Source organism: Bombina bombina, chromosome 1 (genome assembly GCF_027579735.1).
Source record: "Bombina bombina isolate aBomBom1 chromosome 1, aBomBom1.pri, whole genome shotgun sequence".
NCBI classification, from domain to species: Eukaryota; Metazoa; Chordata; class Amphibia; order Anura; family Bombinatoridae; genus Bombina; species Bombina bombina.
Genome location: NC_069499.1, coordinates 698784952 through 698812777, shown reverse-complemented (window position 1 = coordinate 698812777; position 27826 = coordinate 698784952). Strand labels below are relative to the sequence as shown.

The following is a 27826-nucleotide window of genomic DNA, read 5'->3' as shown; positions in this document are numbered from 1 at the left end:
AACCCCTAGTCTAAATTCCCCTAATCATTCACTCCCAACATAACCAACACCTAAATAAAGTTATAAACCTCTAATCCACCACTCCTGTCAGCTCCAACACTGTAATGAAGTTATTAACCCCTAACCAGCTAATCCCCAACATCATCAACACTGTAATAAAGTTATTAACCCCTAACCAGCTAATCCCCAACATCATCAACACTATAATAAAGTTATTAACCTCTATTCTCCCACTCCACCATGATGGGTATATATGTGTGTATGTATGTATATGTGTATATATATATATATGTATATATATATGTGTGTATATATATTATATATATTATGTTATATGGGTAATTTGAATCTCACATATTAAGCATATTGAGGGTAACTTTAAATCTTGTATCAAATGTTTATAAAGCAGCATTCCACAAGTTTCTTTTTGTATAAGTTGTAACATATGGTTCTAATATAAGTTCCTCTCTACAAATGGTTATATGAGCATATTCTGTTATGTGCTATAACAACATTCTTATTTCCTATGGGCCCCTTATGCAGATGTGAAGTTAACTACGTTTTTTATATATTTCCTGTGACCTCATGTATGATGTATACATCACTATAAAACCTTTGTGTGTTCTTCAATAAGTGGGACTTTTGTGAAAACACTCAGTTGCATGTGTGTGTGATTTCAGTGGTCACCCCAGGGCCCTGAAGAAAACGTGTGCCGCACCCTTATCAGCCAGAGCAGAGCTAAGGAACAAAAGAAGTGACCCTACAAAACTGGCGTCAGAAGTGGAATGAAACAGGGAACTCTCGGAAGGTGAGTTGAACAAAGAGTCTTTTTATTCTGACCTTTTTTCTCTTACCACGAGACCCCTTAAGTTTCATTTTACATAGGAATAGTTGGGGAATATATATATGTGAATCTTTGGTAGATTCTAAAAGAGGAATAATAGATTTTTTTGGTAAAAATCAGGTTAAATATATATATGAATCTTTGGTAGATTCTAATCAAATCTTTGATTAAAAAATAAAAAGGGAATAAAAGATTTCTTTGGTAGAAATCAGGTTATATAAAGTCTGGCTGAAGGGTTAAAACACACGTTTTCTTACTGCTTGCTTTTGAAATATTGCTGTATGGCTAACATTGTTTTAAAGTTATAAGATAAATACTGCATTGTTTATATGAATTTTCTTGCTTCTTGTTTTTAAATATGCTGTATGGCAAAATACTGTTTATTTGTCTAAAGTGTTAAGGAAGTAAAATACTGCTTATTGTTTAAAGTATTAAGAAAGTAAACTGTTGTTAATATGTATTGCTGTTTTTAAATGTTAGTAAAAGGCTACATTTTTTCTGGTGAAGGGTGACCTTTGACCTAGAGATAATTAATGCCAGAAACTACTGAAAGGATCAGCATAGTGATATTTTTTTTTTCTTTCTCTTGTTGTAAACTTAAGCATTAAGCACAATAACTGGTAACGGAGTACAACCATTCTAGTTAATGTGTTTTATGCAAAAAGATTAAATAATTAATTGCTCTTAAAGGTAAAGGTATTGTATTTTTTATTTTTATTATTTTTTATTATTTATTTATTTTTTTTGTATTGTATTATATTTTGTTGTAAATGTTTTAAAAGATAAGTTAGGAGTTGAGAATGGGCAAATCCCAGTCTAAACAATTTCCATCACCTATGCAAGGAGAAAAATGTAAAGATTATGTGGGAAAATATAGCAGATTGGACAGAAGCTATGAGAAGCTCTGATCCATTCCCCAGAGAGGGGGATAATGATAAATTTCATATGAAAATGGTAAAAGGGTTGTGTCTAGGTGATGAAGAGGCATTTCCATGGTATAATGGTGATCCAAGATGGTTATATGGATTATATGAAAAAGGGTGGGGAAAATTGGCTGACTGTTGCTCCATACTGGCGATATATTGATATAGATGGGAATAAAAAGAAGGGTAAAATTGAGAAGCAAAAACAGAAAGCATATTCACCCCCCCTGCCCCATATAATGCCCCTCACCTACCTTTGCCATCATATAACAGACTATATCCTAGCATCCCATCCCCTAGTGACATAGATCTAGAGACTATTGCTATTGCCTCTGCTCAGGTACCCCAGGAATGGACCTTGCCAGGACCTTCTGTAACTCCCTGATACCAGGTCACTAAACCCCCAATTATGCCCAAACCCCCGATTAAGGTTGAACCAGTAACACCTTCCTACCCCCCTACAATAACCCCACAATATAAAAGAGGGAATGAAGAAGTAGAGGAGGAGGAGGCAGCTGTACCAGAAGCTAGTATGCCATTTCTTACTGTGGGAGACCAATTAATTATTAAACCTTTGTCCCCTGGTGAATTAAGGGAAATTACCAAGGGAGCCCCAAACCCGTCAACATCCATCAGCTTGTATTATGTATTTAAAAAGAATGTTACAAGGACAAAACATGACACAGACAGATATAAGAATTATTATTGATGCACTTCTAGACTATGACCCTGAATCAGGTTGGGAGTGGGGTAATGTAAAGAGTATTAGTAAATTGAGTCGAGATCCAACAATTAACTATGCCCTAAACACACGTGAAGGACTTGATGAAATGTGGACAGAATTAAGTATAGAAATGCATAGAATATGGAAGGATAAACAAAGTATGTCAATTGCACTAGCGTGCAAACAGAATACAAAGGAAACAGTAGTAGAATTTGTTAAGCGTTTTTATAAATGCTGGAAGGAAGAGGCTGGAATGGAATCAGGAGATGCAATGGGCTCTCTGAAGGTCCAGACTTGCATTAGTAATATGCAACCTCAGCTTTCTTTGTTGGTGAAACAACTTGTCTCTGATTGGCCAGAGTTGACTCCAGCAGAATTCTTGAAAAGAATTCATGAAAAAGAAGGGGCAGGTTGTTTTGACATCAGGAAATTAGAGGGAAAAAACACTGCTTTTTATCAAAAGCAGAGTTTACAACATTGTGATCCATTCCAGGCCAGGGAAAGGAATAATACAGGGAGTAATAGAATGTATGTGAGAGGTAGAGGGAGAGCTAGAGGAAGAGCTAGAGGGAATTATACTTCAAACAGAACACATTGTTTTAACTGTGGGGAACAGGGACATTGGAAAAATGAATGCCCAAAACCCCCTAATAATTCTGGCCCCCCTTACAATCCCCGACAGTATAACAGACAGCCTTACATAGCCCCTGCACCCATGGAGGCACCCAAACACAACATACAATGGCCATAGGGGTGCCTAGAAGGTAGCACTCCAATTTTTCCAGTGGTGTCAACAAGTTATCATGAGCAACCGTACTTAGTCCTAGAAGTAGAGGGAGAACCCCTACCATTTCTAGTAGACACAGGAGCTACATGCTCTGCCTTATGCTCAGATATGTATGATGGCATTACTGAAAAATCTGAACCTTCTCTAGGGATTAATGGAGTGCTGACTCAGACTCGCATCACACCGCCACTTGAAGTTAGGGTACCCTGTACTGGCCAGCAACTTTTGCACCCATTTCGTATTATAACTGGGTGTCCCCTTAACCTTTTGGGTCGTGATCTTATGGGTCCCCTTGGTTTGAAAGTAGCTGTCACTAGACAGGGTGGGTTAGACGTGAGTCTAGGGTCCACTAACCTGTGTTTTTTTAATGACATATTGACAGATGTCCCATCCTCTGTATGGGCATCTTCAAAACTTGACGTTGGTTTAGTTCAGTGTACCCCATATAAAGCCAGATTAAAACCTAATACTACTCCAGTGTTTATTAAACAATATCCATTGTCTAGAGAAAAGAAAGAAGGGATAAGACCCATGATAGAGGAATTCCTTAAACAAGGAATCCTCCGTCCAGTAGTTTCTCCCTATAATACCCCCATAAATCCGATCCCAAAGAAAGACAATGAATATATGTTAGTACAAGACCTAAGGGCAATTAATGAAATAGTAATCCCAATTGCCCCAATTGTCCCAGATGTTACAACCTTACTCACAGCCATTCCACATGATGCCTGTATATTTACAGTCATTGATTTAGCTAACGCATTTTTTTCAGTCCGATTGGACCCTGAGACACAGCTACTTATGGCTTTTTATTATGATGGGCGTCAGCTTACCTGGACACGCCCCCTCAAGGCTATGTGGCCTCACCTGCGGTCTACTCACTGGTGCTCCAACGTACTTTGCGGTCATGGACTCCCAGCCAAGGTTCCGTCCTCCTTCAGTACGTCAATGACCTACTGTTGTGGAGTCCTAACCAGGAGGCTAATACAGTAGATACAATAAGTCTGTTAAAACACCTTGCTGCTGAAGGTCATAAAATAGCAAAACATAAGCTACAAGTAGGAGTGACAAAAGTGGATTACCTTGGTTTTGTGCTTTCCCAAGGCCACCGGTCCATTAGTCCCAAACGAATCCAAGCGATTCAACAGATCCCAAAGCCAGTTACTAGAAAGGACATGCTCACCTTTCTAGGTATGATTAATTATTGCAGACAATGGATTCCTGAGTGCTCCCATCATGATTCCATTCTAAGGCAAGCCACAAAAGGGGATAGCCCTGAACATATACAATGGACCACAGACATGACTAAATCCTACATAGCTCTGAAGACTAGCATTATTAGTGCTCCTGCTTTAGGACTACCTGATTATTGTAAACCATTTCACTTGTATGCGAGGGACAATTGTAAAACCATGGCTGCTGTCTGTGCCCAAGAGCATGGTGGAGGCAATATGCGTCCCGTAGCTTTCTTTTCCAAAGTAGTTCCAATACCGGTACAAGGGATGCCGGCCTGTCTCCGAGCATTGGCGGCTTGCGCCATGGCTGTAGAGATGGTTGAAACAATCACATTAGGCCATCCAATAGTACTACACACTAGTCACCAAGTTTTACATCTTGTAAAAAATGTCACTACCCAACACATGACTTCTCAAAGACTTTCTGGTTATGAATGTATATTACTGAATAATACAAATCTGACTATTAAATATAGTAGTGTATCCTCAGGGCCAACTCAAGTAAGTAAGTGCCTTACTTACAGGATCACCAGACTTTCCAACAGATCATGATTGTATAGAGGTAATACACCACATTACCACACCAAGACCTGACTTGATGGATAAACCTTTTGACCATGCTGATAATGTGTTTGTTGATGGTTCTTGTTCCCGACCTAGTGATGGTATTTATAAGACAGGCTATGTCGTTGTGCAACTACCAGACATTGTTCTAGATGCAGGCCCCATTCCTTATCCTTCTGCACAAGCTGCAGAATTAATAGCACTTACAAAAGCATGTAAATTGTTTGAAAATAAATCTGTTAACATTTACACTGACTCTCGCTATGCTTTTGGGGTTGTGCACGATTTTGGTATGATATGGAAACAACGTGGTTTTGTTTCAGCAGATGGCAAGACCATTTCTCATACAGACCTGATTAATGAACTTTTAGAGGCCATACAACTCCCAAAGGACATAGCGATCATACATTGCCGTGCACATACATACAAGTCTGACCCTATTTCCTTGGGTAATGCACTTACAGATAAAATTGCTAAAGAGGCTGCTTATGTTTCTCATACACCCAAATCCACCATCCGTATGTATGCTGTTTTAGCCCCACCTTCATGTCCTACAGACCATATGCTTCTTGAACTCCAGGGACATGCCACTCCTAGTGACATATCTTTCTGGACTACTAATGGGTTAGCTTTAGATGAGAATGGTTTGTTTTTCTAAAGAGGGGAAGGTGGGCATACCGGAAAGCAGTGCACCACTCTTTATAGCACAAGCCCATGGTGTTGGACACCTAGGTATAAAACCAACAACTAACTTGTTGAAGCAATCTTTCTACATTAGAGGTATAGGTGATCATTGCAAGGCATATATTAATAGATGTGTATATTGCTTACAGACCAATGCAACCATCCCCAATAAAGCCCAGCATGACCACTTACCCCCACCTACAGCCCCATTCACACATCTACAAATTGATTTTACACATATTCCAAAAACACTGGCACTAAACAATTATATCTGCTTTTAATAGTTGACCAATTTTCTAAGTGGCCAGAAGCTTTTGTTACCCAGAGGGAAGATGCAAAAACAGTCGCTAAAATTTTAGCCACTGAAATAATTCCCAGATTTGGTTGTCCGCTTCAGAATAATTCTGATAACGGTCCAGCGTTCATTAGTAAAATCACACATGAGTTAGTAGAATGGTTACAGATTAATTGGAACTTTCACATTCCCTACCATCCTCAAAGCTCAGGGATTGTAGAAAGAATGAATCGCAATATCAAGGAAAAACTTTTAAAGGCAACAGCAGGTACATGGGTTAAATGGCAAAACTATTTACCTGCGATTTTAGCAGAAATCAGAATGACCCCCAAATAGGACAACCAGGTTGTCTCCATTTGAGGTCCTAATGGGTAGACCATTCCCAACTCCATGGGTAAAAGGCCCACTTATCATTAAAAATGGTGATTTAGATTGTATTAAGGAACAATATGTAAAACAATTGATTGATAAATTGAATGGCATCTATGGTGATGTGTCTTCCCGTTTACCTCTTCCCTCACAGGAACCAACCCATCCTTTCAAGCCTGGAGATCTGGTCTGCATTCGCCAGCTGAATAAAGCAAAGAAAGGAGGTTTCCCGTTCAGCAAGCCAGTCACTGTGATCGCTGTAACCAGGACTGCCGTACTGACTGACGACAAGGACATCTGGATACACGCTTCACGAGTGAAACTCTGTCCAAAGAGAGGAGAAGCGGGTGACAAGCTATCGGTCACCCCTCACAAAGGAGAAGTGGGTGATAAGGTATCGATCACTCCTCACAAAGACCAGGATGACGATCTCAATCATGGATCCAAGACATTTCTGCAAGATCTTCCTTTTCCAAATGGGGATATTGATATTTGTGTATATCCCAATAGTATTAATAACAGCATGTTATTACTCACCTGAAGATGCTGAACCCTTTACACCTATTTGTTTACTATTATTAACATTGTTTAACTGTTACATGTCTTGTACTTTAGGAAAGAAAATATCAGGTATGATACAAGATGCAGAAAAAGTTCAACTGCAAAATTTAATTAGAGGTAGACCCAGATAGTTTATATTGTAGGAACATTACAGATTATGTGATCACGATGTGATCAAAGAGGGGAATGATGGGTATATATGTGTGTATGTATGTATATGTGTATATATATATATGTATATATATATGTGTGTATATATATTATATATATTATGTTATATGGGTAATTTGAATCTCACATATTAAGCATATTGAGGGTAACTTTAAATCTTGTATCAAATGTTTATAAAGCAGCATTCCACAAGTTTCTTTTTGTATAAGTTGTAACATATGGTTCTAATATAAGTTCCTCTCTACAAATGGATATGAGCATATTCTGTTATGTGCTATAACAACATTCTTATTTCCTGTGGGCCCCTTATGCAGATGTGAAGTTAACTACGTTTTTTATATATTTCCTGTGACCTCATGTATGATGTATACATCACTATAAAACCTTTGTGTGTTCTTCAATAAGTGGGACTTTTGTGAAAACACTCAGTTGCATGTGTGTGTGATTTCAGTGGTCACCCCAGGGCCCTGAAGAAAACGTGTGCCGCACCCTTATCAGCCAGAGCAGAGCTAAGGAACAAAAGAAGTGACCCTACACACCACATCACCGACACTATAATAAAGTTATTAACCCCTAACCTCCGGCCTCCCACATCGCCACCACTAAATAAATCTATTAACTCCTAAACCTTCGCCTCCCACATCTCTGCAACTAAATAAACCTATTAACCCCTAAACAGCCAGCCCCCATATCGCAAAACACTAAATTAAACTATTAACCCCTAAGCCTAACACGCCCCTAACTTTAAAGTAAAATTACAATATAACAATATTTAAATAAATAAAAACGTAACTGTGAAATAAAATTAAACCTATCATTAAACTATAAATTAACCTAAAATAGCTTTTTCTAAGAAAATAAAAAATACTACCAATTAAAAAATCTAAACTACAAATTAAAAAAAAAACTAACACTACGAGAAAAATAAAAAAAATCTAAAATTACAAAAAGTAATAAACACTAAATTACAAAAAAATAAAAAAAACAATAAGCTTACAAAAAATATCAAACAAAATTATCAAAAATAAAAAGAATTACACCTAATCTAATAGATACATAAAAAGGTGAAGCAGCACCAGTTTCGTGCACTTAAAACTGCTTTATTGACAGCTTTTACAAACTTCCAAATGTAAGCAGGCAGTATTAGTGTGACAAACTGTGCCTAGACAAACACACAAAGATGAGAAACTGCTAACATGTTTTGGCCCTTCTGGCCGTAATCTTAGCTATGTTGTTTCTACCCAGTTCAACTTTTGTACTTCTGTGCTCATTGTGATTGGTTAAAACTTAATCCAGTGTGTCTGCCTAATTGGGCACAAGCAGTAACCATTCTAATTTAAACAAACATGTCAGTTTATACTACAACACCACCAATGAACTTCAATTAAACAATATTACATTTCTACCTTTACTAACAATTTAATTCCAGTGCTCTCCTTGCAAGATTACATGGATTAGCTGATAAAATCGTAAAATACTATATATTATAATGTATTACAATATACTGATAGAACAATTGTTACCATGACTTTATGTTAAAGGGACTTCTAAAATTAATAGTTTTTTAATACAATCATCAAAAAATATATTAATCAGATAAGATTAAATAAAGATGTGAGAACTAGTCATAAAGTAACTTATTTTTAACAATTCTATATAAAATTAGAAGCCGGAAATGTGACAATGGGAGATTAAAGGGGAGGTTAAAGGGGATTAAAGAGGGAGGTGTACTGGACCCACAGGAACCAATACTTTTATTTTATTCCCAAAAATTGATCAAATCAAATTCTGAATTTAATCCTGTGGGAATTCTTGTTTTTAACCTGTGTATCCAGTACACCTGTGGATGTGGAGGGTTTAGTAGTGCGCTGGTAAAAAAGGTAGTAACCAAACACCTAAAGGGTCGAAAGATCCTTCCGTCTTTCAAAAAACGATAGAGTGTGTGATTGGGAGTGATAGGTGCGCTACTTATAACTAAAGGTATACTTAGAATATAATCGATATATATCAAAGAAAGAAAAGTGAGCAATATAAGAATGTGAATACTAGATAAAACTAAGTAGTGTTCTTTACTAAATAGTGTTCAATACTAAATTGCTATTTTTATAGCACTTGGTGAGATGATAAAGACAATATGAGTCAGTGGAAAATATATTTTATAGATTTTTTAAAAAGCATATAAACAATATAATAGTTATACTAAAAACATCAATTTAAAGGGACGTCTCCCTTGTTATATAAAATTCTCAGATATAAAAACATGCATAGAATATTTGACACTTTGACACTTTAATAGTGTTTACATATGCTGCCCCATACATAAATTTATGCAGGTGTCCGTCTCTATTGAACGTATAGACAAATAGTTGGTGTTTGTATATCCTGCTATATTCAGGTAGATAATAACAGCGGTGCAGTTCAGATTTAGCCGTATCATCGGCTAAAGTGTTATGCAAATCTGAACTGCACCGCTGTCATTAAGTAACTTTTGTAACATCGGCTAAAGTGTTATGCAAATCTGAACTGCACCGCTGTCATTAAGTAACTTTTGTAACATCGGCTAAAGTGTTATGCAAATCTGAACTGCACCGCTGTCATTAAGTAACTTTTGTAACATCGGCTAAAGTGTTATGCAAATCTGAACTGCACCGCTGTCATTAAGTAACTTTTGTAACATCGGCTAAAGTGTTATGCAAATCTGAACTGCACCGCTGTTATTATCTACCTGAATATAGCAGGATATACAAACACCAACTATTTGTCTATACGTTCAATAGAGACGGACACCTGCATAAATTTATGTATGGGGCAGCACATGTAAACACTATTAAAGTGTCAAAGTGTCAAATATTCTATGCATGTTTTTATATCTGAGAATTTTATATAACAAGGGAGACGTCCCTTTAAATTGATGTTTTTAGTATAACTATTATATTGTTTATATGCTTTTTAAAAAATCTATAAAATATATTTTCCACTCACAGTGACTCATATTGTCTTTATCATCTCACCAAGTGCTATAAAAATAGCAATTTAGTATTGAACACTATTTAGTAAAGAACACTACTTAGTTTTATCTAGTATTCACATTCTTATATTGCTCACTTTTCTTTCTTTGATATATATCGATTATATTCTAAGTATACATTTAGCTATAAGTAGCGCACCTATCACTCCCAATCACACACTCTATCCAGTACACCTCCCTCTTTGCTAGCAAAGTCTCTCTGTTCCCCCCTCTCTTTTTACATTTCACTTGCTCAATAATAGTCCAACTAAGTGAACTTGTATTTTTATTGTGTTTAGTTTTGAAATGTTGTACTAGAGGGGTCGTGAGTTTACCAGCTTTGATATTAGTGATGTGCTCACGGATCCTTTCCCTTGCTTCCCTAGTAGTGAGACCTGTGTATTGTACTCCACAAGTTTCACAGGTTAACAAGTAGACCACATAGGTGGATCTACAATTCAAACATGAAAAATGTCTGAAATGTTCTCCTGTGACTGTACTGGCAAAACCTTCACCCAATTGTAAGCAACCACATGCTATGCATGGACCATAGTTGCATTTATAGACTCCATTGAATCTTAGCCATGATGAGTTAGATGTGTGTGTTGCTCTCAATTGTGTGGGGGCTACTATGTTGCCAATTGTCATGCCCTTTTTGTATGCAAATCTGCACCCTTTGGACACTATATTAGTGAGACCCTCATCTGCTGTTAGCATACGAAAATGTTTACGTATGATGTTGCATACTTGATGGTATTGTGCACTGTACTTTGTCACAAAAGTTGTTTTCCCAAAACTTCTGTTTTTATTGTGTGAATTTTTGAGAGTGAGAAATTCATTTCTCTCTCTTTTTGAAATGTTTTCTCTGACCCTGGAGACCTCCTTTCTGTCATAGCCCCTACTACAGAGACGATTCTCTAGATCTAGTGATTGCTGCTCAAATTCTGACTGGGTTGAACAGTTTCTTTTCAGGCGTATAAACTGTCCTTTCATTACAGAAAAGAATACCCTCTTAGGGTGACTACTCTTCGCGTGCAGGAGAGTATTCCCAGAGATTGGTTTTCTATACACTTTAGTTTGTATCCTTCCCTGTTCACCCATTAATGTTACATCCAAAAAATGTATTTGGGTTTTTCCAAAATCATAGGTGAGTTTTATGCCTGCTATATTTCTATTTAATTCCTCGAGAAACTCCACCAACTCAAATTCTTCTCCCTCCCAGATGATCAAAAGATCATCTATATATCTTCTGTAATATTTTATCTTGGTTTTCCAGGGGCCATCACCTCCATAGATGTGGGACAGCTCCCACCAACCCATAAATGGGTTGGCGTATGAGGGCGCAAACGTTGCCCCCATGGCTGTCCCACATCTCTGGAGGTAATGGACCCCTTCAAACTCAAAAAAATTATGAGTTAAAAGAAGCTCTGTAACTCTGAGGATATATTGACAGAATAAGGGATCATAGTTGGTGGATCTCCTCAAGGGCCCACACAAAAAAGGAGGCGTAAGAAGAGGTACCCGGACGGACCTCAGAAGCCAGGGTGAGTGAACGGTGTAACACCTTGCTTGTATTGACATAACACATCCAGCTAGGAATACACAAGCTACCCCGCAACAGGGCTGCAAATAGCTGCTCACACACAATTGACTTTACCTAATCTAATAGCCCTATAAAAATAAAAAAGCCCCACCAAAATAAAAACACCCCTAGCCTACAATAAACTACCAATAGCCCTTAAAAGGGCCTTTTATAGGGCATTGCCCTAAGTTATACAGCTCTTTTACCTGTAAAAAAATACAAAGTCCCCCAACAGTAAAACCCACCACCAACCAACCCCCCAAAATAAAAAGGGGCATTTGTATGGGCATTGCCCTAAAAAGGGAATTCATCTCTTTTTCATTGCCCTTAAAATGGCTTTTAGCTCTTTTTCAATTTGAAAAAAAAAAACACCCCCCAAAAAAATAAAAATACCATTAACCCCAGAATATCTACTCATGGTTACTGAAGTCCAGACATCCATCTCCATCCTGGTGGCGAGAAGTCTTCATCCAGGCAGCAACATCTTTATCTATCATGGGGGCATCACCTATCTTCAACCCTGCGTCGCATAGCAGCAAAGACATCCAGCACAGAGCGTCCTCTTCATATAGTCCCCGCTGTACACTGAAGCTTCAATTCAAGCTAGCCGTTTCAAAATGGCGTACCTTGCATTCCTATTGGCTGATTTGATTCTTCAAATTGAAATCAGCCAATAGAATGAGAGCTACTGAAATCCTATTGACTGTTCAAATCAGCCAATAGGATTTCAGAAGATCTCATACTATTGGCTGATTTCAATTTGAAGAATCATGAGTAGATATTCTGGCGTTAGTGTTAGGTATTTTTTTTTTTATTCTTTTGGGTGTTTTTTTTTAGATTAGGGTTTGGGCAATTTGAAAAAGAGCTAAATGCCATTTTAAGGGCTATGAAAAAGAGCTGAAATCCCTTTTAAGGGCAATACCCATACAAATGCCCCTTTAGGAGCAATGGGTAGCTTAGTTTTTTTTTTAGAGTTAAGTTTTTTTATTTTGGGGGGTTGGTTGGGTGGTGGATTTTACTGTTGGGGGGACTTTGTATTTTTTACAGGTAAAATAACTGTTTAACTTTGGGCAATGCCCTACAAAGGGCCCTTTTATGGGCTATTAGTAGTTTATTGTAGGCTGGGGGGGATTTTTATATTTATAGGGCTATTAGATTAGATGCAATTGTTTTTTTCTTTCATGTAATTGGCAAGAGTCCATGAGCTAGTGACGTATGGGATATACAATCCTACCAGGAGGGGCAAAGTTTCCCAAACCTCAAAATGCTTATAAATACACCCCTCATCACACCCACAATTCAGTTTTACAAAATTTGCCTCCTATGGAGGTGGTGAAGTAAGTATGTGCTAAGATTTCTACGTTGATATGCGCTTCTCTGCATTTTGAAGCCTGATTCATCTCAGAGTACAGTGAATGTCAGAGGGATGTGAAGGGAGTATCACCTATTGAATGCAATGGTTTTCCTCACAGGAGATCTATTTAATAGGTTCTCTGTTATCGGTCGTAGAGATTCATCTCCTAACTCCCTTATTCAGATCTACAAAATACTCTCATATACCATTACCTCTACTGATAACTGTTTTAGTACTGGTTTGGCTATCTGTTTTCATTACTTAAGACACTCTCAGCTATGGTTTGGCACTTTATGCATTAATATAAAGTTCTAAATATATGTATTGTATTTATATTTGCCATGAGTCAGGTTTTTGTATATTTCCTTTTGCAGACTCAGTTTCATATTTGGGAAAAAACATATTTTGGAAAATATTTTTTTACCTGGGGTATAGTCTTTTTTAATTTTGACTGCTTTTTCATTAAATTTTGTGGGCAAAATTAGGCTTGCGAGGGTGCAAAATGCCAAAGTTTATTGCGTCATTCTTGGTGCGAGAATTTTTTTGTGCAAAGGTACATCCAATGACGTAAATTCGTCATTTCCAGCATCTTAGTTGACGCCGAGTTCCTTATACAAGGTTGCATCTTCAATTAAGCGAGTGTGTAATTTCAAGATGTTGTTAGCGCCCAAAAATTATCAGTTTGCATTGTGCGTCATACTTTGCGCCAAATAATTTCATTATTTAAAACCCCATTGCTATATGCTTCTTGCCTATTTGCATTTTTTCCCATTCCTAAAACTGCCATATAAGGAAATTGATAATTTTGCTTTATATGTTGTTTTTCTCTTACATTTGCAAGATGTCTCAATCTGATCCTGTCTCAGAAACCACTGTTGGAATCCTGCTGCCTGATAACAGTTCTACCAAAGCTAAGGGCATCTGTTGTAAATTTGTGGAGATTATATCTCCAGCTTTGGTATGTAATAGTTGTCATGATAAGCTTTTACATGCAGATAATGTGTCCATCAGTAATAGTACAATGCCTGTTGTTCATTCAAAATCTAATGTACATGATATACCTGTGAATATAAAATATTTTATTGCTGATGCGATTCAGAAGGCTTTGTCTGCCATCCCTTTTAAAACTTCTCATAAAGTTGATGAAATTTCAAATGACCAACAACATACTGACTTATCCTCCTCTGATGAGGATCTATTTGATTCAGAAGATCCTTCCTCAGATATTGACACTGACAAATCTACTCATTTATTTAAAATGGAGCATATTTGTTCCTTGTTAAAAGAGGTATTGATTACATTGGATATTGAGGAAACTAGTCCTCTTGATATTAAAACTAGTAAACGTTTAAATTCTGTTTATAAACCTCATGTGGTTACTCCAGAGGTTTTTCCAGTTAATGATGCTATTTCTGATATGATTTCTAAGGAATGGAATAGGCCTGGTACTTCTTTTATTCCTTCTTCAAGGTTTAAAACATTGTATCCTTTGCCAGCAGTTAGATTGCAGTTTTGGGAAAAGATCCCCAAAGTTGATGGGGCTATTTCTACTCTTGCTAAATGTACTACTATTCCTATGGAAGATAGTACTTCTTTTAAAGACCCTTTAGATAGGAAACTTGAATCTTATCTAAGGAAAGCTTATTTATATTCTGGCTATCTTCTCAGACCTGCCATTTCTATAGCTAATGTTTCAGCTGCATCAACTTTTTGGTTGGAAAAATGTTTCACAACAGGAAATGGATCCTGATTTGTCTAGCATTGTTCATTTGCTTCAACATGCTAATCATTTTATCTGTGATGCCATTTTTGATATCATCAAAATTTATGCTAAATCTATGTCTTTAGCTATTTTAGCTAGAAGAGCTTTGTGGCTCAAATATTGGAATGCTGACATGGTATCTAAGTCTAGATTACAATCTCTGTCTTTCCAAGACAATAAGTTATTTGGTTCTCAGTTGGATTTGATTATTTCAACTGTCACTGGGGGGAAGGGAGTTTTTTGCCTCAGGATAAAAGACCTAAGAGTAAATATAAAGCTTCTAACCATTTTCGTTCCTTTTGACAAAATATGGAACAGAAACCTAATCCTTCCCCCATATCTTCATATTCCGATTCATCCAGATCACTATCAGTTTCTGAGAGTCTCTTTTCTAGACAAGCATTACCAATTTGTCACTCTTCCATTTGGCCTAGCGACAGCTTCAAGAATCTTTTCAAAGGTTCTCAGTGCCCTACTCTCTGTAATCAGAGAACGGGGTATTGCAGTGTTTCCTTATTTGGATGATATCTTGGTACTAGCTCAGTCTTTACATTCTGCAGAATCTCACACAAATCAACTATTGTTGTTTCTTCAAAGACATGGTTGGAGGATCAATTTACCAAAATGTTATTTGATTCCTCAGACAAGGGTCACCTTTTTAGGTTTCCAGATAGATTAAGTGTCCATGACTCTGGCCTAGATTTAGAGTTTGGCGGAAGCCGTGAAAATCAGCGTTAGAGGCTCCTAACGCTGGTTTTAGGCTACCGCCGGTATTTGGAGTCAGCCATGAAAGGGTCTAACGCTCACTTTTCAGCCGCAACTTTTCCATACCGCAGATCCCCTTACGTCAATTGCGTATCCTATCTTTTCAATGGGATCTTTATAACTCCGGGAATTTAGAGTCGTGGCTGAGGTGAGCGTTAGAAATCTAACGACAAAACTCCAGCCGCAGAAAACTAACTTCAAACATTAACCCCTAATCTGCCAACTGGAGCTCACCGCTATTCTAATAAATGTATTAACCCCTAAAGCTAAGTCTAACCCTAACACTAACACCCCCCTAAATTAAATATAATTTAAATCTAACGAAATTAATTAATTCTTATTAAATAAATTATTCCTATTTAAAACTAAATACTTACCTGTAAAATAAATCCTAATATAGCTACAATATAAATTATATTTATATTATAGCTATTTTAGGATTTACATTTACAAGACTCAAAGAAGAAAAATCGGAGAGGTCACAGTAGTGTTCTCTCCAAAATAGACAGGGATTTCAGCACTCCGTTTTAGTAGACAATTATTTATTTAAATATTTAATTCAATGCACATGTATGTAAGAATTAATTTAGAAATAGGTGTTCCAGGCCTCTACGCAACCAAACAACTTCTGGGTCCCCTAAACCAAAACCACACAAAATAGTTGTAAATAAATAAATTTATTTGTGCAAACAAAAAGAAAAACATCAAAAAATCACATACATTTAAAAATACGTTTTGTACATTAAATGCATAGATAAAGCTGGCCAGCTCAGTCAGGTTAATATGATGCAGATAAATACCTAAACATAGGTAATTGAGTTCTTAGGCAACACCCCTACTAGTGGGTAGCCCTGTGTACCAACAGGAATCTGCTACCATGGATAATAATGGGGATCCATGCGTTTTAGGGCATTTAGGGCACAAATGGAAATGACAACACCTATCTCAGAGGGTAACCCAAGCAAGTTAGAGAGGCTTGTTACCTTGAGATTAATAATAGGATCTATGTCAAATACTTATGTGCTAGACTGTAACAATGTAACAAAATTGTACATGCTTTACATTTTACACACTTTTCATTGAGAAAACAACACCCTGACCAGAGGGTAGCACCAATATTAAGAAAGGTTTCAGCTACCTTAGTACTAAATGGGGATCTATGTATCTCTAATGATAGATGTGTAATCACAGCAATAGTATCAGTCACATGTGTAGTGCAAGCAGTATAAATTACATAAGAACCATGTTAATAGTATTTTCCACATCCGCTATGATTTTGTTCAAAGCTCAAGTGTATATGCTTATTTGCATGTTCTAGACAGTACATTCCATTATAGACTCATAAGTCCATGAATACTTTACAAATCACTTTTGAGCGCTTGTAGTCCTTCTCCTTTTCCTTTTAAGCTTGGTGAAAAATCCGGGTGTGGTGCCTGCTTGCTGCTGTAGTTAGAGGAGCTGTGTGCTGTATTAAATATCAATTAGGAGCTGGTTCTCAGCTGTGCAAATGACGTCACACGCCAACGGCCGTTTCACCCCCCACGTGACCGAATGTCATTGGGGCTTAATCAGGGCGTATACCTTGCCACTCCATAAGCACTTTATTTAAGCTCAGCCCTTTATTTGTATTGGTGAAATATGTTCAGTGAAAATCAAACAGTGTTTTCTATTTCTCAAATGTAACCAGTATAGTTATTGACTCTCACCTTACCCATGCAAATTAGCAACAGTATGGTAACATATTAAGCGTTTCAATATTTGCAAATATATAATGGCGAGAACCAAAAAACATTGTTCGCACTTGATTATAAAAATAATAATTACTTCCAGCAAAGCCAATCCAGCGCAAGGCAAACAATGGGAGTAGGAAAATTTTATTATTAATCTCTATTTTTAGATTTTTTAGATTTTTTGCTTAGGGAGAATGACAATATAAATTCCTGCATTATGATAGAGTAGTACCATATTATTCTTGTACAAGTTATATAATTTTTTACCTTTATAAAAAAGGAGCAAAATCAAATTTTTCGTTCAAGCCATTTGGTGACAACGTTTTTAATCGAAATATCCATGCCACTTCTTTCCTAAGTAGTAGATTATCAATATCTCCACCCCTGCCATGTAAAGAACATCTTTCAATACCTATAACTTTTAAATCATCTGTAGAACAATTATGGCAGAGTTTGAAATGCAGAGCTATATTACTATTTATAATGCCTTCCTTTGCATTAGCAATATCATTGCGGTGTTCTGTAACCCTATCCTTCAGGATTCTCTTAGTTTTCCCTGTATAATACACGGGACATGGACAGTATACTGTAGTAAATATATTACATTATCAGATTTACAATTAATAAATTGTCTTATTTCATATATTTTTTCACCTGTAGAAAACTTACTAGTTTTTACTATAAATTTACAAAAGACACAATTGCCGCATTGAAAGAAACCTTGTAGCTTTTGTCATTTTTCGAGCCAATTTTGTGCTTTTGGATTACGTGAGAAATCGCTCTTCACCAATCTATCTTTTAAATTGGGAGCCCTTCGTGCAACTAATGATGGAAAGTCACCCACCATACTTTTAACATTCTCGTCTGAAAGTAAAAACTGCCACTTGTTTTTTAGAATATTTCGAACCTGATTCCAGTGTCCATTATACTCTGTAATAAACCTGATCCTATTATCCACTTTTTTCTCTCTTTTGTCAAAAAGCAAAGAATCTCTATTTGCTTTTAAGGCTTTATTCATTGCATATTTCACATTACGTTTTGAATACCCCCTTGCTATAAATCGATTGGCCATTTCTTGTGCATGTGTCTTGTACTTATTCCTACTGGAACAATTCCTTCGAAGCCTGAGGAATTGTCCTGTCGGAATTCCTCTAATCAGGGACGGAGGGTGGTGACTGGAAGCAACCAACAATGTATTTGTTGCAGTGCTTTTTCTATAGATTTCTGTAGTAAGTTTGCTACTTTCTTTTTTAATTACAATATCCAAAAATGGTAATTCTGATGTGCTATACTTGTACGTGAGAAAAATATTAGATTTGTTCTTATTCAAATTACAGACTAATTCTTTCAAAAGGTCTACTGACCCTCTCCAAAGTATGAATATGTCGTCCACATATCGACGCCATATTAACACCGAGGAGGCTCATTAAAGTCTTCGAAGACAGTAAAAAATTCCCATAAGCCTAGATGTAGGCAGGCATATGATGGGGCGCATGTTGCCCCCATCGCTGTGCCCCTTATTTGTTTATAAAACTTATTATCAAATTTGAACACATTATTTTCCAAAATGAACTTCAAAAGTATAGTTAGAAATTCAGTGTGCTTATCAAATTGATTACCTCTAGATTCTAAAAAATGTTGTGCTGCTGCAATTCCTACTGAGTGGGGGATTGAAGAGTAGAGTGCCTCCACATCTAGGGATACTAGAAGTGTTTCTTCATCAACTTCTATCCCATCTAGTTGTCAAAAGGTCTACTGACCCTCTCCAAAGTATGAATATGTCATCCACATATCGACGCCATATTAACACCGAGGAGGCTATCAATTCATTAAAGTCTTCGAAGACAGTAAAAAGTTCCCATAAGCCTAGATGTAGGCAGGCATATGATGGGGCGCATGTTGCCCCCATCGCTGTGCCCCTTATTTGTTTATAAAACTTGTTATCAAATTTGAACACATTATTTTCCAAAATGAACTTCAAAAGTATAGTTAGAAATTGGGATTATCCTAAGTTATGAAGGTATAATCTAGATTTTATTAAAGACACAGAGACGATTATTTTGCATTCTCTTTCTTTACTATTAAAATGCAGTTATTCAAAGATAGATAAAATACAACAAACTGTCAAATTTAAAAAGTAGACAGTAAACAAATAAAGAAATCAGTGACCAATAAGGATAGAGAACTGATTAAACTAAAATCACATAACCAATCAGATTGAATATGAGTCCTATAAACTGTCCAAAATACAGCAATACATCCTCTTTCTTTGAAACTGAAGAAGGAAACAGAAGATCCAAGATGAAGAAATAACTCCAAACGAACAGGAAGCAGAAAACCATGAAGAGAAGGAGCTTGACGAGAAAAATCATCCATGAAGAAAACTCCAACTTGTCCGGAAGGATGGAAAAACAACTGGAAAACTGTTGAAGATCTGGAAAACTTGATAGAAGATCTGACTTTTTCCGAAGATGTGAAGGAACAAAGTCTCTTAGGAGAAGATCCTTATTATTGGTTGATAACTGAAATAAATATACAAATCATGTTAAAATATATAATAAAACACAATAAGGGTGGGAATAATATATATCACAATATACAACAGAGGAGGGAAAATAATCGTCTCTGTGTCTTTAATAAAATCTAGATTATACCTTCATAACTTAGGATAATCCCAATTTTATTACAAGACCAGAGACTCATATTTTGCTAGTTTAAAGCAACTAACAAAATAAATTTAACGAGGCATGTTCAATGGGTTTAAAATAAAATTGTTTAAAAATAGAATCAGAAGACCAGTCAGCTGCATCCAAAATTTGTTGAAGGGTAGCAGCTTTCAAAAATGCTTTAGAAGCGGCTGATCCTCTAACAGAGTGAGCGGAAAAAGAAACATCAATACCTGCTTCACTCATAACCCATTTAACCCACCTGGCAATAGAAGTAGAGGAGACAGGATGATGAGGAGGAATAAAAGATAGCAAAAGTTGATTAGAGGAAGAAGAACGAAAAGAAGAAGTTCTGCGTTCATACTCTTTGAGACATACAACCACACAAAGAAGAGGTTCTGAAGGTAAATATGGATAGAAAATCGAAGTAGAAAAAGATTTAGTTCTTTTAGAGATAAAGAAAGTAACGCCTTCAGGAGTAAAACGTTTAGAATCAAAATCTAAAGCTCTAACATCAGAAACTCTACGAAAGGAAATCAAACACAAAAGGGTAGCCAATTTAGCAGTAAGTTGTTTTAAAGATAAAAATTCATTAGAAGGCCAGGATTTAAAAAGGGAAAAAATAAGATCCACATCCCAAAAGGAAGAATATTTAGGAGTTGGAGGTCTTTTAAGTTTAATTGCTTTCATTAATTTACAAATTAAAGGATGTTGACCCACAGGGAAATTATTAATAAAAGAATGTTTAGCTGAAATTGCGGATCTAGAAACATTAATGGTTCTATAAGCTAATCCTAATTCGAAAAGAGAAGAGAGAAAATTAGCTATAAAAGTTATATCCACTGAAAGGGGATCCAAACTTCTTTCCACGCACCAGCCAGACCATCTGGTCCATGCGGAAAAATAACATTTTTTGGTCCCGGGGGCCAAAGAGTCCCCGAGGAGATCTTGAGCTTGTTGTGATAAACCTTTGAAAGATGAAGATTGCCCGAAATTGACCAAGCTATAAGACGAAGCGATCCTTGGATGATAAGATCGTGAGGATGGCCTTCTGGATCTGATAACAGAAGAGGAAAAACAGGAAGAAGAAGAGGATGGTTGACAGACAATTCTAGAAGAGATGGGTACCAAGGTTGAGACGGCCAAAGAGGAGTGATGAGAAGAATTGAAAGAAGATCTCGACGGACTATTGAAATGACTCTCTGAATCATTGAAAACGGAGGAAATGCATAAGCTGTCTGAAGAGGCCAAGGATGAAGAAATGCATCTATCGCCAAAGCCTCCGGATCTGGACGCCAACTGAAATAAGGACGAATCTGATGATTCAGTCTCGAAGCGAACAGATCCATCGAAAAGGGACCTCTGAGAGATTGCAGCGCATGAAAAACTTGAATATGAAGTTTCCAATCGCTGGAATCTGTCAGATATCGAGAACCCCAATCCGCCGCGACATTGGATGAACCTGGAATATATTCTGCTTTTACCGAAATATTTCTGTCCAAGCAAAGATGAATGAATTCTTTCGTAATAATGGACAAATCTCTCGATTTTGTACCACCTAAACGATTCAAATAACGTACTGCAGAAATATTGTCCATTCTGAGTAAAATGGACACAGGAAAAGAATCTTTTACAAAACTTTTGACTGCAAAAGAGCCTGCCAAAAGTTCTAAGCAATTGATGTGAAAATGTTTTTCTTCTGAAGACCATTTTCCTCCTGTGATCGAAGGACCACAACGAGCTCCCCAACCCGTAAGACTGGCATCGGATTCTATAATTAAATCCGGAGATTTCCCAAAAATGGCTCTCCCATTCCAGGCTTCTATATGAGAAAGCCACCATGAAAGTTCTTCTTTGGCTTCCGATGAAAGAGGAATGAGATGAGAATAAGATAAACCTTTCTGAAGGTGAAAAATTTTTAGACGTTGAAGTTCCCTGTAGTGAAGAGGGGCAGGAAAAATAGCCTGAATAGAGGATGAAAGTAACCCAACTATTCTGGCTATAGTCCTGATGGGAACTACAGACAAAGAAAGAGTTTTTGAAATCTCTTTCTTGATATTCACAATTTTTTCTCTGGGAAGGCTTAAAGTAGATTTCATTGTATCTATTAGAAAACCCAAAAAGGTTAGAGATTTGGTTGGAGAAAGGACAGATTTCTCTTTGTTGACTAGAAAACCTAAATTTTCTAAAATATAGATAGTAAGGTTGAGGTGAGAATTCAAAATAACTGAATTTTGATTCATAATCAGAATATCGTCTAAATAGATGATAAGCCGAACACCCCGAAGACGAAGCCAAGTAATTATAGGTTTCATTAATTTGGTGAAAATCCAAGGGGCTGAAGATAAACCGAAAGGCATGCAAGTAAATCTCCAGATTTTTCCCTCCCAATTGAAGGAGAGAAATTTCCTGTGACTTAGAGCTACCGGAACCGTGAGATAAGCATCTGTTAAATCTAATCTGACTAAGAAATCGTTGTCTAAAAGACAATCTCTGAGAAGATGAATACCTTCCATTTTGAAATGTCGATAAACCACGAAGGCATTTAGAGATCTTAAATTTATAACAGGGCGAAATTGACCATTTTTCTTTTTCACTAGAAAAAGATTGCTGAAAAAACAATTTTGAAGATCTGAAACTGGTTCTATTGCTTGTTTTTCAATTAAATTTAGAATTTCTTTTTGAACCAAAATGTTGTCTGAAACAGAAAATTTTATTGGAACTGGAAGAGATTTTTGAACTGGGGGAGAAATAAAATCTATAAAAAGACCTGAAACCGTCTGAAGGACCCATTGATCTGAAGTTATTAACTTCCAATTTTGATCAAAAAGAGATAATCTGCCTCCTACTAAGTTTTGGAAAGAATTCTGAGAAGGAGGAAAATAAAAATTTACCTTGAGATGGGCGAGATCTTTGCCTCGAACGTTGGAGTCTAGGATTCCAAAATCTTCCTCTGGATGGGAAGAAATTTGAGGAAATTGGATTTTGAAATGGTCTTTGTAAATTAAATTGCTGGTTGGTAAATTGAGACCTGTTTGGATATGAGGCACGGCCGGGAAAGCGGCCTCTACCTTTCCCAGCCTGTTCAGAAAAACGTTCTTGGTGAAAAATCTTTTTCATAGATGTACGAACTTTATTCAGATTAGAGAAGGTATTTACATAACTATTAAGTTCCTTAATAAATGTGTCTCCAAATAAAAGGCCATTAGTATCTGTATGGATTTCATTTATTGCAAAATCACACACCTTGGGGTCGATACGTCTAAGAATGTTTCGTCTACGTTCAGAATACATGGCAGAGTTGGCGTTGCCCAGAAAACTGAGCATCCTCTGAAGCCATTCTCTGACAATAACCGGATCAAGCAATGAGTTATCATATACAGCTTGTTCCGATAAATCAAATAGCTTAGCTAAAGGACCAATAGTATCAAGCATTTTGTCTTGACAAATTTTCCAAGCACGGTCCATGCCTTTCTTTAACTTAAAACCTGGGGACCCTATGAATTTTAAAATTTTTGGATCTACTTCAGGTGTAATACCAGCGTTGTTAGGCAGAATAGGTCTGGGGCATTCTGCCCTTTTTAAAGGTTGACGTAACTGGTAATCAATGAATTCTGCAATATCAGACGAAGGGCACCACTCCGCAGATCTAGGGTGGTGCAGATCGTCTGCATTAAACCTAGGATTTCCTAAGCAATCAAAAAATTTTACTTTAGAAGAATCTAAATGTTTAGATTTTTTAAGAGCTTTTTTAAATTTTTTAATCTTCGGAGATGCCGAAGAATTATCTGAAGAGTTAGACAAATAATTTTCTGATTTATTAGAATTCATAGAGGAATCAGAGTTAACTTCGGTATCAGAAATCTCAGATTCTTCATCATTGGCCAAAGCCTCTCCCATAAGTAACCTCTTGGGAGTAGAGGGAATTGCAGGTGTTTTCCTTCCTTTCCTGCCAGGAACAACCGAACCAGAGACAATCTGGCGAGATTTCTGTAGTAATTTTTTACTAGTTTTAATGCCACTTGAAACAGGCCTTTTCCTTTTTAAAGTCTTTTTATTTGATTTATTAATTAATAAAGAAATCTTTTCAAGCATTGAATTCATTGATGTATCAATCATCTTTTGAACACCCTCTGAACTAAGAGGGTTCAAATCTGAAGATTGAGACATAATTAAAATATATAAAATTATCTAACTTAAAGTAAATTTAAAATAAACAGGCATAAATAATTTAAGAATAAAATTAAATTTTTTTATATAAATATAATGACCCCAAGAATGTGAATATACAATATAAGTGAAGGAAATAATTTTACAGAAAAATATAATATAAATAATTATAATGATAAATAATAATAATGGCCAGAAGATGGAGACACAGTCCAACAATAAGAATAAAGTGATACAAGAACCGGCTAGAAGAAACTCTGAGTAGCGTAATTAATATGCAACAATGTAACCGCCATCCGACATAGAACAGCTGATTGTCGGAATGAGGGCGGAAGCAAGGAAAAAACAACTGCGCAATACCGAGAGCAAAGCTGCGCATGCGCACTGAGACCGACACAGTCAAGATGGACGTCGGAACAGTGCTGCACAACGCAGCGGGGAAAAAACTGAATATAATCAATAGAAGGGTGTTAGAAAAATCGCCGAAACCAAAGCACAACAAAACCGGAAAGGGACATAAACAAAGTAAGCTAAATTTAAAAGAAAAAACCAACGAAAATAAATAAACAAAAAAAATCAAATGAAAACAAAACCAAATATGAAAACACAATGACAAAGGCAACAATAAACAATTTTAATAAGATTAAATAACGAAAAAACGTTAATAACATTTATAATACGAAAAATATTATAAGCAATACTTATCCTTTCAGTTGCAGTAAAAGAAAGAGGATGTATTGCTGTATTTTGGACAGTTTATAGGACTCATATTCAATCTGATTGGTTATGTGATTTTAGTTTAATCAGTTCTCTATCCTTATTGGTCACTGATTTCTTTATTTGTTTACTGTCTACTTTTTAAATTTGACAGTTTGTTGTATTTTATCTATCTTTGAATAACTGCATTTTAATAGTAAAGAAAGAGAATGCAAAATATGAGTCTCTGGTCTTGTAATAAAATTCAGTGTGCTTATCAAATTGATTACCTCTAGATTCTAAAAAATGTTGTGCTGCTGCAATAATAGTTAATAAAATAGTTAAAATAATTACAAAATTACCTGTAAAATAAATCCTAAACTAAGTTACAATTAAACCTAACACTACACTATCAATAAATTAATTAAATAAAATACCTACAATTACCTACAATGAAACCTAACACTACACTATCAATAAATTAATTAAATACAATATCTACAAATAAATACAATTAAATAAACCAACTAAAGTACAAAAAATAAAAAAGAACTAAGTTACAAAAAATAAAAAAATATTTACAAACATTAGAAAAATATTACAACAATTTTAAACTAATTACACCTACTCTAAGCCCCCTAATAAAATAACAAAGCCCCCCAAAATAAAAAAATGCCCTACCCTATTCTAAATTACAAAAGTTCAAAGCTCTTTTACCTTACCAGCCCTGAAAAGGGGCCCTTTGCGGGGCATGCCCCAAGAAATTCAGCTCTTTTGCCTGTAAAAAAACACATACAATACCCCCCCAACATTACAACCCACCACCCACATACCCCTAATCTAACTCAAACCCCCTTTAAATAAATCTAACACTAAGCCCCTGAAGATCTTCCTACCTTATCTTCACCTCACCGGGTATCACCGATCCGTCCGGGCTCCAAAATCTTCATCCAGGCCCAAGCGGGGGCTAGACATCCATCATCCGATGGCTGAAAAAGTCCAGAAGAGGGTCCAAAGTCTTCATCCTATCCGGGAAGAAGAGTAGATCCGGACCGGCAACAATCTTCTTCCAGGCGGCATCTTCTATCTTCATCCGATGAGGACCGGCTCCATCGTGAAGACCTCCACCGCTGACCCATCTTCTTCCGACGACGTCCAACTGAAGAATGACGTTCCTTTAAGGGACGTCATCCAAGATGGCGTCCCTCGAATTCCGATTGGCTGATAGGATTCTATAAGCCAATCGGAATTAAGGTAGGAAATTTCTGATTGGCTGATGGAATCAGCCAATCAGAATCAAGTTCAATCCGATTGGCTGATCCGATCAGCCAATCAGATTGAGCTCACATTGTATTGGCTGATCGGAACAGCCAATAGAATGCGAGCTCAATCTGATTGGCTGATCGGATCAGCCAATCGGATTGAACTTGATTCTGGGGGGGGGGGTATTATATGTGTTTTTTTTACAGGCAAAAGAGCTGAATTTCTTGGGGCATGCCCCTCAAAGGGCCCTGTTCAGGGCTGGTAAGGTAAAAGAGCTTTGAACTTTTGTAATTTAGAATAGGTTAGGGCATTTTTTTATTTTGGGGGGCTTTTTTATTTTATTAGGGGGCTTAGAGTAGGTGTAATTAGTTTAAAATTGTTGTAATATTTTTCTAATGTTTGTAAATATTTTTTATTTTTTGTAACTTAGGTCTTTTTTATTTTTTGTACTTTAGTTAGTTTATTTAATTGTATTTATTTGTAGATATTGTATTTAATTCATTTATTGATAGTGTAGTGTTAGGTTTAATTGTAGGTAATTGTAGGTATTTTATTTAATTAATTTATTGATAGTGTAGTGTTAGGTTTAATTGTAACTTAGGTTAGGATTTATTTTACAGGTAATTTTGTAATTATTTTAACTATTTTAGCTATTAAATAGTTCTTAACTATTTAATAGCTATTGTACCTGGTTAAAATAAATTCAAAATTACCTGTAAAAAATATATAAATCCTAAAATAGCTATAATATAAATATAATTTATATTGTAGCTATATTAGGATTTATTTTACAGGTAAGTATTTAGCTTTAAATAGGAATAATTTATTCAATAAGAGTTAATTAATTTCGTTAGATTTAAATTATATTTAATTTAGGGGGGTGTTAGGGTTAGACTTAGCTTTAGGGGTTAATACATTTATTAGAATAGCGGTGAGCTCCAGTCGGCAGATTAGGGGTTAATGTTTGAAGTTAGGTGTCGGCGATGTTAGGGAGGGCAGATTAGGGGTTAATACTATTTATTATAGGTTTAGTGAGGCGGATTAGGGGTTAATAACTTTATTATAATAGCGGTGCGGTCCGCTCGGCAGATTAGGGGTTAATAAGTGTAGGCAGGTGGAGGCGACGTTGTGGGGGGCAGATTAGGGGTTAATAAATATAATATAGGGGTCGGCGGTGTTAGGGGCAGCAGATTAGGGGTACATAGGGATAATGTAAGTAGCGGCGGTTTACGGAGCGGCAGATTAGGGGTTAATAATAATATGCAGGGGTCAGCGATAGCGGGGGCGGCAGAATAGGGGTTCATAAGTGTAAGGTTAGGGGTGTTTAGACTCGGGGTACATGTTAGAGTGTTAGGTGCAGACGTAGGAAGTGTTTCCCCATAGGAAACAATGGGGCTGCCTTAGGAGCTGAACGCGGCTTTTTTGCAGGTGTTAGGTTTTTTTCAGCTCAAACAGCCCCATTTTTTTCTACGGGGGAATCGTGCACGAGCTGGCCGTATCCGTAAGCAACTCTGGTATCGAGAGTTGCAGTGGCATTAAATATGCCTGTACGCTCCCTTTTTGGAGCCTAACGCAGCCATTCTGTGAACTCTCAATACCAGAGGTATTTAAAAGGTGTGGCCAGAAAAAAGCCAGCGTTAGCTACGCGAGTCGTTACTGACAAAACTCTAAATC

General features: G+C 36.5%; 1 long non-coding RNA gene across 1 annotated transcript in view; it reads left to right on the top strand.

Moving 5' to 3' along the window:
• Nucleotides 1–7561, top strand: part of LOC128645887 (uncharacterized) — a 41003-nt gene extending 33442 nt beyond the window's left edge. The window contains exon 3 of the long non-coding RNA XR_008400151.1: nt 681–7561. This is a non-coding gene — a long non-coding RNA (uncharacterized LOC128645887). The remainder of the gene's footprint in view (nt 1–680) is intronic.
• The last annotated feature ends 20265 nt before the right edge of the window (nt 7562–27826 follow it).